The following is a 13,331-nucleotide window of genomic DNA, read 5'->3' on the forward strand; positions in this document are numbered from 1 at the left end:
TCTTAATGTCATGAATACCATGAATCATGATGATTTCACAACCTAAAAAATTTGGTTTGGATTTTAATATATGTTTCCAAGGGTGTCCCTTTCCTGAATATGTCTCTTGTGGCTAGACATGAACTGGTATTACAGGGTTCCTGCTTACTTATAGCAAGTATTGCCTCAGGCTTTTATTCCTCCGTGGATTCTGTTTTCTTATGGCTTTGGATGCCTCATGCCTTCTATTTATTGCCATTTTCCTAAGTTTCCCTTGGTTTCCCCACCACTCTACTATCTCCTGACTTCGCCTCATAACAAACTTCTCAAGGATCAGCTCAGCCATTTACTTTACAGTATAGAAGAGATATATTAGGACATGTTAGGAGCCACTGGCCAAAATACACATTGTTGCCTTTGTATCAGGTGCTTCCATGGCTAAATCATCTAATCACCTATGATCAGGGCGATGAACTCACGTGGCAAGAATCTCAGCATATGTGGAAGAAGCCACCAGAGGCAGCTTTCTGAAACAGAGCTATGAGCATGATGGATATTTATAGATCACAGAGTCCTTCTTGGTATTTTTGCTAAGAAACAATTGACTATTTAACCAAGTGGCCCCATGTGCTCTAAATTTAATTATAGACCTCTTTTCTGTGTAATATCATGTACTTGGAATAAAGTGTTATTTTCAACTGAATTGTTGAATGATAGCATTAAAAGGGAATCATGAAGTTCAATCCATCCACTTTTATTAGACGAGTTACCGGACACTTAGAAGTACTAAGTGAACTTACTTAGTTTGCATCTGGGAGTCAAACTAGAGTCTATGGATCCCCTTTATCAAGTCCTTTCCACTGCCCAGTCTTTATTTACTGTGCATGGTCTTAAGTTAATTTACCAAAGTGCAGTGTCGCTTTCTATAGATATTTTTATACTAAGCTTTACTTTTTTCTAGTGTTAATCAATCATCAAACAATTACAACACCAACAATTTTAGTACTGATAAAAATTTAACCTGAGCACAAGCAAAATAATTTCTCGGGGCCAAGAATAGAAATAATAAGTGGTTGAGAACTTTTCAGTTTGCCGTGAACCATAAACAGACCTCAAGAGACAGGAGCCTGGACTCATTTATTCCTCTGATTATGGAACCACCTTAGTTGGCTGTGGTGATTTGAGTGAACTTTTACTCTGGGGACATCAGAGAGAAGCCATCATAAGCAAATTATGACAAATACCTCTAGAGCATGGGCAGTGAGGAAGAAAGTGGAATAATCCTGGAAGCACTTACTACAAACATGTGGAGAAAAATGTACACTATAAATCGTTATTGGTTAATGTATGTGATTACATATACAGTTAGATCTCTAAATTGAAACCAGCCTCTTTGCAGTTTGACAGAAGCAGATAACACTTCCTGAAAAGTAAAGTAAGATTCAGAGCTTTAAAAGATGGGAGGCTAAGACAAAATACTTTTATTGAATTAGAAAAGAAAATTTTAACTTTAATTTTTGAATTCAATAAAAACAAGACTTTTAACTTCTTTGAAATGAATATCATTTTTGTGAGCCTTGAAGCTGGCCTTCTTCATACCTGGCATCTGGCAACGCCTGGACTGGGAAAAGTAGCAACTATTCTGTAGACAGGCTGGTTTCTACATATTACTGCAAGCTAGTAAAAGCCTCTTAAATTGGTAAAAATATCAACTTGCTGTGGAGATGAATTTAGTTTGGAAAATTCTCCTTTAGTCTTAGGAATGATACTAAACCATCGAAAGCTGCTTCTAATTTATATTTAATCTCTAGGATTAAATGCATGCATTTACCATCAGGAGGATTTAGCTAATTCCTCCATCTGTCCTTTACCCATTACCCAGCATCACGGCCTCTTTAGAAGCACATGGGCTTCAGAAATCCAGACTCTATTTCAACCAGCAATAAAGTAGCTCTGAACTTAGTAGGAGCTCAGAACTGTTCCTGGAATAGATGAGGCATGGAGAGAAATGTCATGGGTTTGTTTCTTTGAATGTCTCCTGTGGTAGCTTTCCAGATCAAACAATAGACCTTAAAGCTTTTGTTCTGAAAAATTTATTCCAGAGTTTCTTATCCTCAGCATGACTGACATTTCGGTCCAAATAATTCTCTGCTGAGGGGAGTTTTGCCTTGTGCATGATAGCATGTTTAGCAACATACATGGCCTCTGATCACGAGATGACAGTAGTCCCCACCGCGCCAAAGGTATGGCAGCCAAAAACAAACGTCTGCTGGGGGAGAAACGTTGCGTCCGTTTGAGAACCACTGGTCTAAATAGCTTGAATGACAGGCGTACCCAGGAATCAGGAGACGGGAACAATACTCCTAATCGTAGTGACAGCATTTTTACCCGTGGAATTATGAACTCTTTCTCTGGTTAGTTGAGTCAATCAATTAGAAATGAGACCAAGTTTACAGGTTTTCTTAAAATAGCCCCAGCACTGTGCTAAACACATCAGAATTTTTTCAACAACTTTCTATACCCAGTTTGCAGATGAAGAAGTAAAAGTTTGGAAATAAAGTCTACCAAAGATTATATGGCTATCAATTGATTCAAGCCAATTCTTCTTGACTAAAGTACATGCCCTTGATCACTTTATTATCCTTTAATATCCAGTTAGATAGACTCTGTGACAGTCCTGGGCTCCCCTTAATCCTAGATGCAATTCACTGATCATAACAGACCTGGTTAAGGATATGCGTGACTCAGTGACAATGCATTCCCATTACAGGAAAAAACATTTTGAGGGCTATGATTTACTGAAGGTGAGTCATTAGAGACATAACTATAGAGAGAGAACAAAATCTGTAGTTTACAGGGACACGGAATACATTTGTACAATTATTCCATTTGGGATTACACGCCAGGTGATGGAGCCTATCAAAAAAAATAACATTGGGACAGAATGGTAGGATAACAGTGGAACTTTCTCCAGGAAAAGGTGAAATCGAATCCGCAGGAAAAGGAGTTCTGTCGCTTTCATGTTTGACACTCAGACACTGTGCTAAAGAAAACATTTCTGGCATATTTTTAGCCTTATTATGGAAAATGGACCCCGCTGGGTCACATGGACCCGCTTCCAATCCAATAAGAGTCAGAAATGCAAAAGAAAAATACCCTGGGAAAGTTTTCTCCTGCTCATACATAGCAGAGAATATAGTGCATTCCTTATCCAGCCTATAATTCAGATGAAAGGCGTGTTCCTCTCCAATTTGCCATCCGGTGGCATGGTTCACATTCCATCCTGGTTGCTCCAGCCCGACTTGCCTAATGCCAACACATTTTTTAAGGAAAGAAAGAAAAAGAAAAAAAAAAAGTAAAGCACACATTTTACTCTGAAGTGTTTCATAGGATGAGCTATTTCAGCTTCAACTATTTTTAACTCCGTTAAAAGAAAACATTTTTGAGTTGACCATTTCTTACAGGAACTAAAGTATAAGGCTGCCTGTCTTTAGAGTCTCCCTGTCTTGTTTGCTTAAGGTACTGCCTGTTTTGTTGAGGCCATTGCCTGTGATGGGTTGGCCTAAAAAGGTTTGGATAGTGTGGTATGTGTCCAGAAGGTCAGATGTTTTCCTCAGCCTCTTGGGGTATCAAAACTTGGCCAAGAAACCTTTGAGAAGAAAGCTGGTTTTTTTCACCAACTCTGATACTTTTGAATTCCACCCAGACTGGAAAATGGCATGAGAACAGCCTTTTTTCATAGATGTTCCCCCTTCCTACCTCTTCTGAAACCCTTAAAGCCCGGCAGTCAAATACTAATAATGCATATCTAGATGGAGATTTCAGTTTTGACCTACATAGATAAACACACATATATTTTTTTCTGAAATGTATATGAATTTATATAAGTATATATATACAATTATATAATTATATTAATTTCTACATAGATTAAATTCTGGAATTTATACCCATACATATATTTATAAGCATGTATAAACTTCTGAGTTCTGTTTTCTTTCAATCTTCTAGAAAGATCATCAGTGGACTTTCACTCAGGGCAACATTTTTAAACAGAAATTGCTTCACTCATAGACTAACATTATTTGAAATATAATTAGAGTATAATGATTCGCATTACAGTGCTCTGCAGTCAAAGAACACACTCAGAGAACATTCTGTGTCTCAAGAAATCACCTTTTGGAGGGCTTAGAAACTTACGGGTCTGGTCAAATTAAATCATTTCCACAGTAGCCACATTCCATCACCCAATGAGAATTCACCTCTAATGAACAATTGCATGGTTACCAATTTTCCCAACTGAAAAGTTAAGACCTAAGTTTGAAAGGCTGAACTCTCCCAGAAGGTGTAAGAAAAGTAGATGAATCTGCTCCATGTGTGTTAATACCATGCTTACTAATTGCAGGCTCAGTAATTACATCTTCCAGATGTGTCCCATCTTGTACCTAAACTTAATGCCTGGGGCCTTTTTAACAAACAAGCCCTTTTTGGGGGGAGGGAAGTCCAACAGACGACGGGGTTTCCCAGCACTCCAGGGCCCTGCTAGTCATTTGGCTACAGTTTTGCTTCTCTTTAAAAGTTCTCTCCTGCCTGGATCACCCCATTCCAGCTCACCCTTGAATGAGTCACGAGGCCGCTGCTCACACCCAGCGTCTAATACTCTGGAAGCCTGTGGTTCTGTGGTCCTGCTCGGGGACCACTAGACTTACGGTGCCATGAGTAGCTAAGAGTCCCCAAACTCCATCCTCCCAAAGACGAATTCAGCGGCTGTTCATTCATCAGTGTTGTTACTTCTAAACGCTACCTCTTTATAATTCTGACCTGTGAAATATAAAACAGCAAGAGAGGAAGAAGGGTTTGTTTCATATCAAAATATGTTTTGTCAATGCGAGATATTCTTCCCCAAACGACCACATCCTGTTACAGGTAAGGGTAGCTTTTTTAACAAGCTAATTATATGAAAAACAGAACGTTTAAAATACAAGAAAGCTACACATTCCTTTGAGTAATTAGTATAATAGAACAAAGTTATTTGTCATGACAGTCATTAAGTATGAGCTGCTGCTTAAGAAAAGAAATTCTACCTTGCCTAATGGTTAACATTAGCTAGGGGTTAGCTCTGGGACAGGAGAGGAGCTCAGTGTAACAAAATAAGCAATAAGCAACAGAGAGACTTGCTCTAAAATCCAGTAAATTTCTTCTGCACACGGTATGCACTACAGCTCCTGCTGGCCACAAACCACTGGAAGAAAATTCCTTTTTGTTTAGGCTCATTGCTTCTAAAGTATGCAAAGCTGTTAACTTACAACAGAACAATGGATGTTCTCCCTGGCTCATGGAGATAAGATTCGAATTTAAAAAGATCCCTATTAATATGAATGGTATCTGTGCTGGACTAATTCCAGCAACAGCAAATTGCCTTTTTGCAACTGGATTTGGCTGGCTTGTCTGACAAGTCTTACCTTCAACCCCTTTGGAGTGTTCCGCCACCCAACCACAGTGAAATTACAATGGCTCCAGGAATGAGCTGAAAGATGATCAAAGACAGGACCTCCTAGTGTTTCAGAGAACAGACCATCCCCAAAGTGTTCCATCAGAGGCCAGACCACCCTCTTGGCAGGAACGTCAGAGAGGACACCAGAACAATGGATGGTGGTTGTATGAGGTTAAACTTGAAGATCTCTTCGACCCTTGCAAGGCTATGAAATGGCATTGTTCCAAATAATTTTTCAACATTAGGAGAAAATTATGGCCTCTGAATTAACTAAAAAGAGAATTCCAAAATGGTGTTTGGCTCAGCTGGATGTTACAGAAAAATAAAGGGTGGGGTCTGTCTTAAGGTGTCATGTGACCAAATAATAATCAGAGTACTAGTGATGGTAGTTGTAGTAGTAGTAGTAGTAATAATAATAATAATAGAGAATCCAAAATTATTCCTCTTTCATGTGACTCTGTGAAATTCATTTTTCTGTAGAGCAACCTACCCAATTATTTTTTAGTTAAGCTAATCTCAGAGTTAATTCTCATTATTTTTGAGAAAAAAAGTTAACTAGACTGGAGCAGTTGATGGAACTTGGAGATGTTCTGGAACAAACTGGGTTTTGGAGAAGGAAATCTGGAGCAAACAAACAGTAGATAATCCAAACAGAAATAATTAAGAGATGACTTTCCTCAGTACAAAATGCCATTGACTTTGGTTCTGATGCTGGGGGCACACAAGGCAAACTTTTTCAAACTGTATACCACTCTCCTGGGGATATTATCTTTTTGAAGAAAAAAGGCATTGGAGAGTTAGCAGAATGAAAAAATGGAAATACGATAGGAACAATCTCTAGAAAGTGACCACTGCCAAAATAAAAGGACATGGAGGGGCTTCAAGATGGTGGAAGAGTAAGACGTGGAGATCACCTTCTTCCCCACAAATACATCAGAAATATATCTACATGTGGAACAACTCCTTCAGAACACCTACTGAACGCTGGCAGAAGACCTCAGACCTCCCAAAAGGCAAGAAACTCCCCACATACCTGGGTAGGGCAAACTAAAAAAGAAAAAACAGAGACAAAAGAATAGGGACAGGACCTGCACCAGTGGGAGGGAGCCGTGAAGGAGGAAAGGTTTCCACACACTAGGAAGCCCCTTCGTGGGCAGAGACTGCGGGTGGTGGAGCGGGGGAGCTTCAGAGCCACGGGGGAGAGCGCAGCAACAGGGGTGCAGAGGGCAAAGCGGAGATATTCCCGCACAGAGGATCAGTGCCAACCAGCACTCACCAGCCTGAGAAGCTTGTCTGCTCACCCGCCGGGGCGAGCGGGGGCTGGGAGCTGAGGCTTGGGCTTCGGAGGTCAGACCCCAGGGAGATGACTGGGGTTGGCGGCGTGAACACAGACTGAAGGGGGCTGGTGCACCACAGCTAGCCGGGAGGGAGCCCGGGAAAAAATCTGGACCTGCCTAAGAGGCAAGAGACCATTGTTTCGGGGTGTGCGAGGAGAGGGGATTCAGAGCACCGCTTAAATGAGCTCCAGAGACGGGCGCGACCCACAGCTACCAGTGCAGACCCCAGAGACTGGCATGAGACGCTAAGGCTGCTGCTGCCGCCACCAAGAAGCCTATGTGCGAGCACAGCTCACTATCCACACCGCCCCTCCCGGGAGCCTGTGCAGCCCGCCACTGCCAGGGTCCCGTGATCCAGGGACAACTTCCCCGGGAGAACACACGGCGTGCCTCAGGCTGGTGCATCGTCATGCCAGCCTCTGCCACCACAGGCTCGCCCGGCATCCGTACCCCTCCCTCCCCCCGGCCTGAGTGAGCCAGAGCCCCTGAAGCAGCTATGCCTTTAACCCCGCCCTGTCTGAGCGAAGAACAGACGCCCTCAGGCGACCTACACGCGGAGGCGGGGTCAAATCCAAAGCTGAACCCCGGGAGCTGTGCGAACAAAGAAGAGAAAGGGAAATTTCTCCAGCAGCCTCAGGAGCAGCGAATTAAATCTCCACAATCAACTTGATGTACCCTGCATCTGTGGAATACCTGAATAAACAATGTATCAACCCAAATTGACGAGGTGGACTTCGGGAGCAACGATGTATATACTTTTTCCCCTTTTTCTCTTTTTGTGAGTGTATATGTGTATGCTTCTGTGTGTGATTTTGGCTGTATAGCTTTGCTTTTACCATTTGTCCTAGGGTTCTGTCTGTCCATTATTGATTTTCTTTTTGTTTTTTTAAGTACAGTTTTTAGCACTTGTTATCATTGGTGGATTTGTTTTTTGGTTTGGTTGCTCTCTTCTTTCTTTTTTTTATTATTTACAAAAAAATTTTTTAATAATAATTTTTATTTTAAGAACTTTTTAATTTACTTTAATTAAACTTTATTTTATTTTATCTTCTTTCTTTCTTTCTTTCTTTCTTTCTTTCTTTCTTCCTTTCTTTCTTCCTTTTTATTCTCCCTTTTATTCTGAGCCATGTGGATGACAGGCTCTTGGGGCTCCAGCCAGACGTCAGGGCTGTGCCGCTGAGGTGGGAGAGCAAAGTTCAGGACACTGGTCCACAAGAGACCTCCCAGCTCCACGTAATATAAAAAGGCAAAAATCTCCCAGAGATCTCCATCTCAACACCAAGACCCAGCTCCACTCAACGACCAGCAAGCTACAGTGTGCACACCCTATGCCAAACACCTAGCAAGACAGGAACACAACCACATCCATTAGCAGAGAGGCTGCCTAAAATCATAATAAGGCCACAGACACCCCACAACACACCACCAGATGTGGACCTGCCCACCAGAAAGACAAACTCCAGCCTCATCCAGCAGAACACAGGCACTACTCCCCTCCACCAGGAAGCCTACACAACACACTGAACCAACCTTGGCCACTTGGGAGAGACACCAAAAACAACGGGAACTATGAAACTACAGCCTGCGAAAAGGAGAACCCAAACACAGTAAGTTAAGCAAAATGAGAAGACAGAGAAACACACAGCACATGAAGGAGCAAGGGAAAAACCCACCAGACCAAACAAATGGTGAGGAAATAGGCAGTCTACCTGAAAAAGCATTCAGAATAATGATAGTAAAGATGATCCAAAATCTTGGAAATGGAATGGAGAAAATACAAGAAACGTTTACCAAGGACCTACAAGAACTAAGGAGCAAACAAACAATGATGAACAACACAATAAATGAAATTTAAAATTCTCTAGAAGAGATCAACAGCAGAATAACTGAGGCAGAAGAACAGATAAGTGACCTGGAAGATAAAATAGTGGAAATAACTACTGCAGAGCAGAATAAAGAAAAAAGAATGAAAAGAATTGAGGACAGGCTCAGAGAATTCTGGGACAACATGAAACACACCAACATTCGAATTATAGGGGTCCCAGAAGAAGAAGAGAAAAAGAAAGGGACTGAGAAAATATTTGAAGAGATTATAGTTGAAAACTTCCCTAATATGAGAAAGGAGATAGTTAATCAAGTCCAGGAAGCACAGAGAGTCCCATACAGGATAAATCCAAGGAGAAACACACCAAGACACATATTAATCAAACTATCAAAAATTAAATACAAAGAACAAATATTAAAAGTAGCAAGGGAAAAACAACAAATAACACACAAGGGAATCCCCACAAGGTTAACAGCTGATCTTTCAGCAAGCCAGAAGGGAGTGGCAGGACATATTTAAAGTGATGAAGGAGAAAAATCTACAACTGAGATTACTCTACCCAGCAAGGATATCATTCAGATTTGACGGAGAAATTAAAACCTTTACAGACAAGCAAAAGCTAAGAGACTTCAGCACAACCAAACCAGCTTTACAACAAATGCTAAAGGAACTTCTCTAGGCAGGAAACATGAGAGAAGGAAAAGACCTACAATAACAAACCCAAAACAATTAAGAAAATGGTAATAGGAACATTCATATCGATAATTACCTTAAATGTAAATGGATTAAATGCTCCAACCAAAAGACATAGACTGGCTGAATGGATACAAAAACAAGACCCGTATATAAGCTGTCTACAAGAGACTCACTTCAAACCTAGGGTCACATACAGACTGAAAGTGAGGGGATGGAAAAAGATATTCCATGCAAATGGAAATCAAAAGAAAGCTGGAGTAGCAATTCTCATATCAGACAAAAATAGACTTTAAAACAAAGACTATTACAAGAGACAAAGAGGACACTACATAATGATCAAGGGATCAATCCAAGAAGAAGATATAACAATTGTAAATATTTATGCACCCAACATAGGAGCACCTCAATACATAAGGCAAATACTAACAGCCATAAAAGGGGAAGTCGACAGTAACACAATCATAGTAGGGGACTTTAACACCCCACTTTCACCAATGGACAGATCATCCAAAATGAAAATAAATAAGGAAACACAAGCTTTAAATTATACTTTAAACAAGATGGACTTAATTGATATTTATAGGACATTCATTCCAAAAACAACAGAATACACTCTCTTCTCAAGTGCTCATAGAAGATTCTCCAGGATACATCAAAACTTGGGTCACAAATGAAGCCTTGGTAAATTTAAGAAAATTGAAATCATATCAAGTATCTTTTCCAACCACAACGCTATGAGACTAGATATCAATTACAGGAAGAAATCTGTAAAAAATACAAACACATGGAGGGTAAACAATACACTACTTAATAACCAGGAGATCACTGAAGAAATCAAAGAGGAAATCAAAAATTACCTAGAAACAAATGACAATGAAAACACGATGACACAAAACCTATGGGATGCAGCAAAAGAAGTTCTAAGTGGGAAGTTTAGAGCAATACAATCCTCCCTTAAGAAGCAAGACACATCTCAAATAAACAACCTAACCTTACACCTAAAGCAATTAGAGAAAGAAGAAAAAAAAAAAAAACCCAAAGTTAGCAGAAGGAAAGAATTCATAAAGATCAGATCAGAAATAAATGAAAAAGAAATGAAGGAAACGATAGCAAAGATCAATAAAACTAAAAGCTGGTTCTTTGAGAAGATAAACAAAATTGATAAACCGTTAGCCAGACTCATCAGGCAAAAAAGGGAGAAGACTCAAATCAATAGAATTAGAAATTAAAAAGGAGAAGTAACAACTGACACTGCAGAAATATAAAGGATTATGAGAGATTACTACAAGCAACTATATGCCAATAAAATGGACAACCTGGAAGAAATGGACAAATTCTTAGAAATGCACAACCTTCCGAGACTGAACCAGGAAGAAATAGAAAATATGAACAGACAAATTGCAAGCACCGAAATTGAAACTGTGATTAAAAATCTTCCAGCAAACAAAAGCCCAGGACCAGATGGCTTCACAGGCGAATTCTATAAAACATTTAGAGAAGAGCTGACACCTATCCTTCTCAAACTCTTCCAAAATATAGCAGAGGGAGGAACACTCCCAAACTCATTCTACGAGGCCACCATCACCCTGATACCAAACCAGACAAAGATGTCACAAAGAAAGAAAACTACAGGCCAACATCACTGATGAACATAGATGCAAAAATCCTCAACAAAATATTAACAAACAGAATCCAACAGCACATGAAAAGAATCATACACCATGATCAAGTGGGGTTTATCCTAGGAATGCAAGGATTCTTCAATATACGCAAATCAATCAATGTTGTAAACCATATTAACAAATTGAAGGAGAAAACCATATGATCATCTCAATAGATGCAGAGAAAGCTTTCGACAAAATTCAACACTCATTTATGATAAAAACCCTCCAGAAAGTAGGCATAGAGGGAACTTTCTTCAACATAATAAAGGCCATATATGACAAACCCACAGCCAACATCGTCCTCAATGGTGAAAAACTGAAACCATTTCCACTAAGATCAGGAACAAGACAAGGTTGCCCACTCTCACCACTATTATTCAACATAGTTTTGGAAGTTTTAGCCACAGCAATCAGAGTAGAAAAAGAAAGAAAAGGAATCCAAATCGGAAAAGAAGAAGTAAAGCTGTCACTGTTTGCAGATGACATGATACTATACATAGAGAATCCTAAAGATGGTACCAGAAAACTGCTAGAGCTAATCAATGAATTTGGTAATGTAGCAGGACACAAATTTAATGCACAGAAATCTCTTGCATTCCTATACACTAATGATGAAAAATCTGAAAGTGAAATTAAGAAAACACTCCCATTTACCAATGGAACAAAAAGAATAAAATACCTAGGAATATACCTACCTAAGGAGACAAAAGACCTGTATGCAGAAAATTATAAGACACTGATGAAAGAAATTAAAGGCGATACAAATAGATGGGGAGATATACCATGTTCTTGGATTGGAAGAATCAACATTGTGAAAATGACTGTACTACCCAAAGCAGTCGACAGATTCAATGCAATCCCTATCAAACTACCAATGGCAGTTTTCAAAGAAGTAGAACAAAAAATTTCATAACTTGTATGGAAACACAAAAGGCCCCGAATAGGCAAAGCAATCTTGAGAAAAAAAAATGGAGCTGGAGGAATCAGGCTCCCTGACTTCAGACTATACTACAAAGCTACAGTAATCAAGACAGTATGGTACTGGCACAAAAACAGAAATATAGATCAATGGAACAGGATAGAAAGTCCAGAGATAAACCCACACACATATGGTCACCTTATCTTTGATAAAAGAGGCAAGCATATACAGTGGAGAAAAGACAGCCTCTTCAATAAGTGGTGCTGGGAAAACTGGACAGCTACATGTAAAAGAATGAACTTACTACACTCCCTAACACCATACACAAAAATAAACTCAAAATGAATTAAAGACCTAAATGTAAGGCCAGACACTATCAAACTCTTAGAGGAAAACATAGGCAGAACACTCTATGACATAAATCACAGCAAGATCCTTTTTGACCCACCTCCTAGAGAAATGGAAATAAAAACAAAAATAAACAAATGGGACCTAATGAAACTTAAAAGCTTTTGCACAGCAAAGGAAACCATAAACAAGACAAAAAGACAACCCTCAGAATGGGAGAAAATATTTGCAAATGAAGCAATTGACGAAGGATTAATTTCCAAAAGTTACAAGCAGCTCATGCAACTCAATATCAAAACAACAAACAACCCAATCCAAAAATGGGCAGAAGACCTAAATAGACATTTCTCCAAAGAAGATATACAGATTGCCAACAAACACATGAAAGAATGCTCAACATCATTAATCATTAGAGAAATGCAAATCAAAACTGCAGTGAGATATCATCTCACACCAGTCAAAGTGGCCATCATCAAAAAATCTACAAACAGTAAATGTTGGAGAGGGTGTGGAGAAAAGGGAACTCTCTTGCACTGTTGGTGGGAACGTAAATTGATACAGCCACTATGGAGAACCGTATGGAGGTTCCTTCAAAAACTTAAAATAGAATTACCATATGATCCAGCAATCCCACTACTCGGCATATACCCTGAGAAAACCATAATTCAAAAAGAGTTATGTACCATAATGTTCATTGCAGATCTATTTATAATAGCCAGGACATGGAAGCAACCTAAGAGTCCATCAACAGATGAATGGATAAAGAAGACGTGGCCCATATATACAATGGAATATTACTCAGCCGTAAAAGGAAATGAAATTAAGTTATTTGTAGTGAGGTGGATGGACCTAGAGCCTGTCATACAGAGTGAAGTCAGTCAGAAAGAGAAAAACAAATACCATATGCTAACTCACATATGTGGAATAAAAAAAAAAAAAAGTTCTGAAGAACCTAGTGGCAAGATGGGAATAAAGACACAGACCTACTAGAGAATGGACTTGAGGATATGGAGAGGGGGAAGTGTAAGCTGGGACAAAGTGAGAGAGTGGCATGGACATATATACACTA

Source organism: Balaenoptera ricei, chromosome 1, assembly GCF_028023285.1.
Source record: "Balaenoptera ricei isolate mBalRic1 chromosome 1, mBalRic1.hap2, whole genome shotgun sequence".
Taxonomy (NCBI): Eukaryota; Metazoa; Chordata; class Mammalia; order Artiodactyla; family Balaenopteridae; genus Balaenoptera; species Balaenoptera ricei.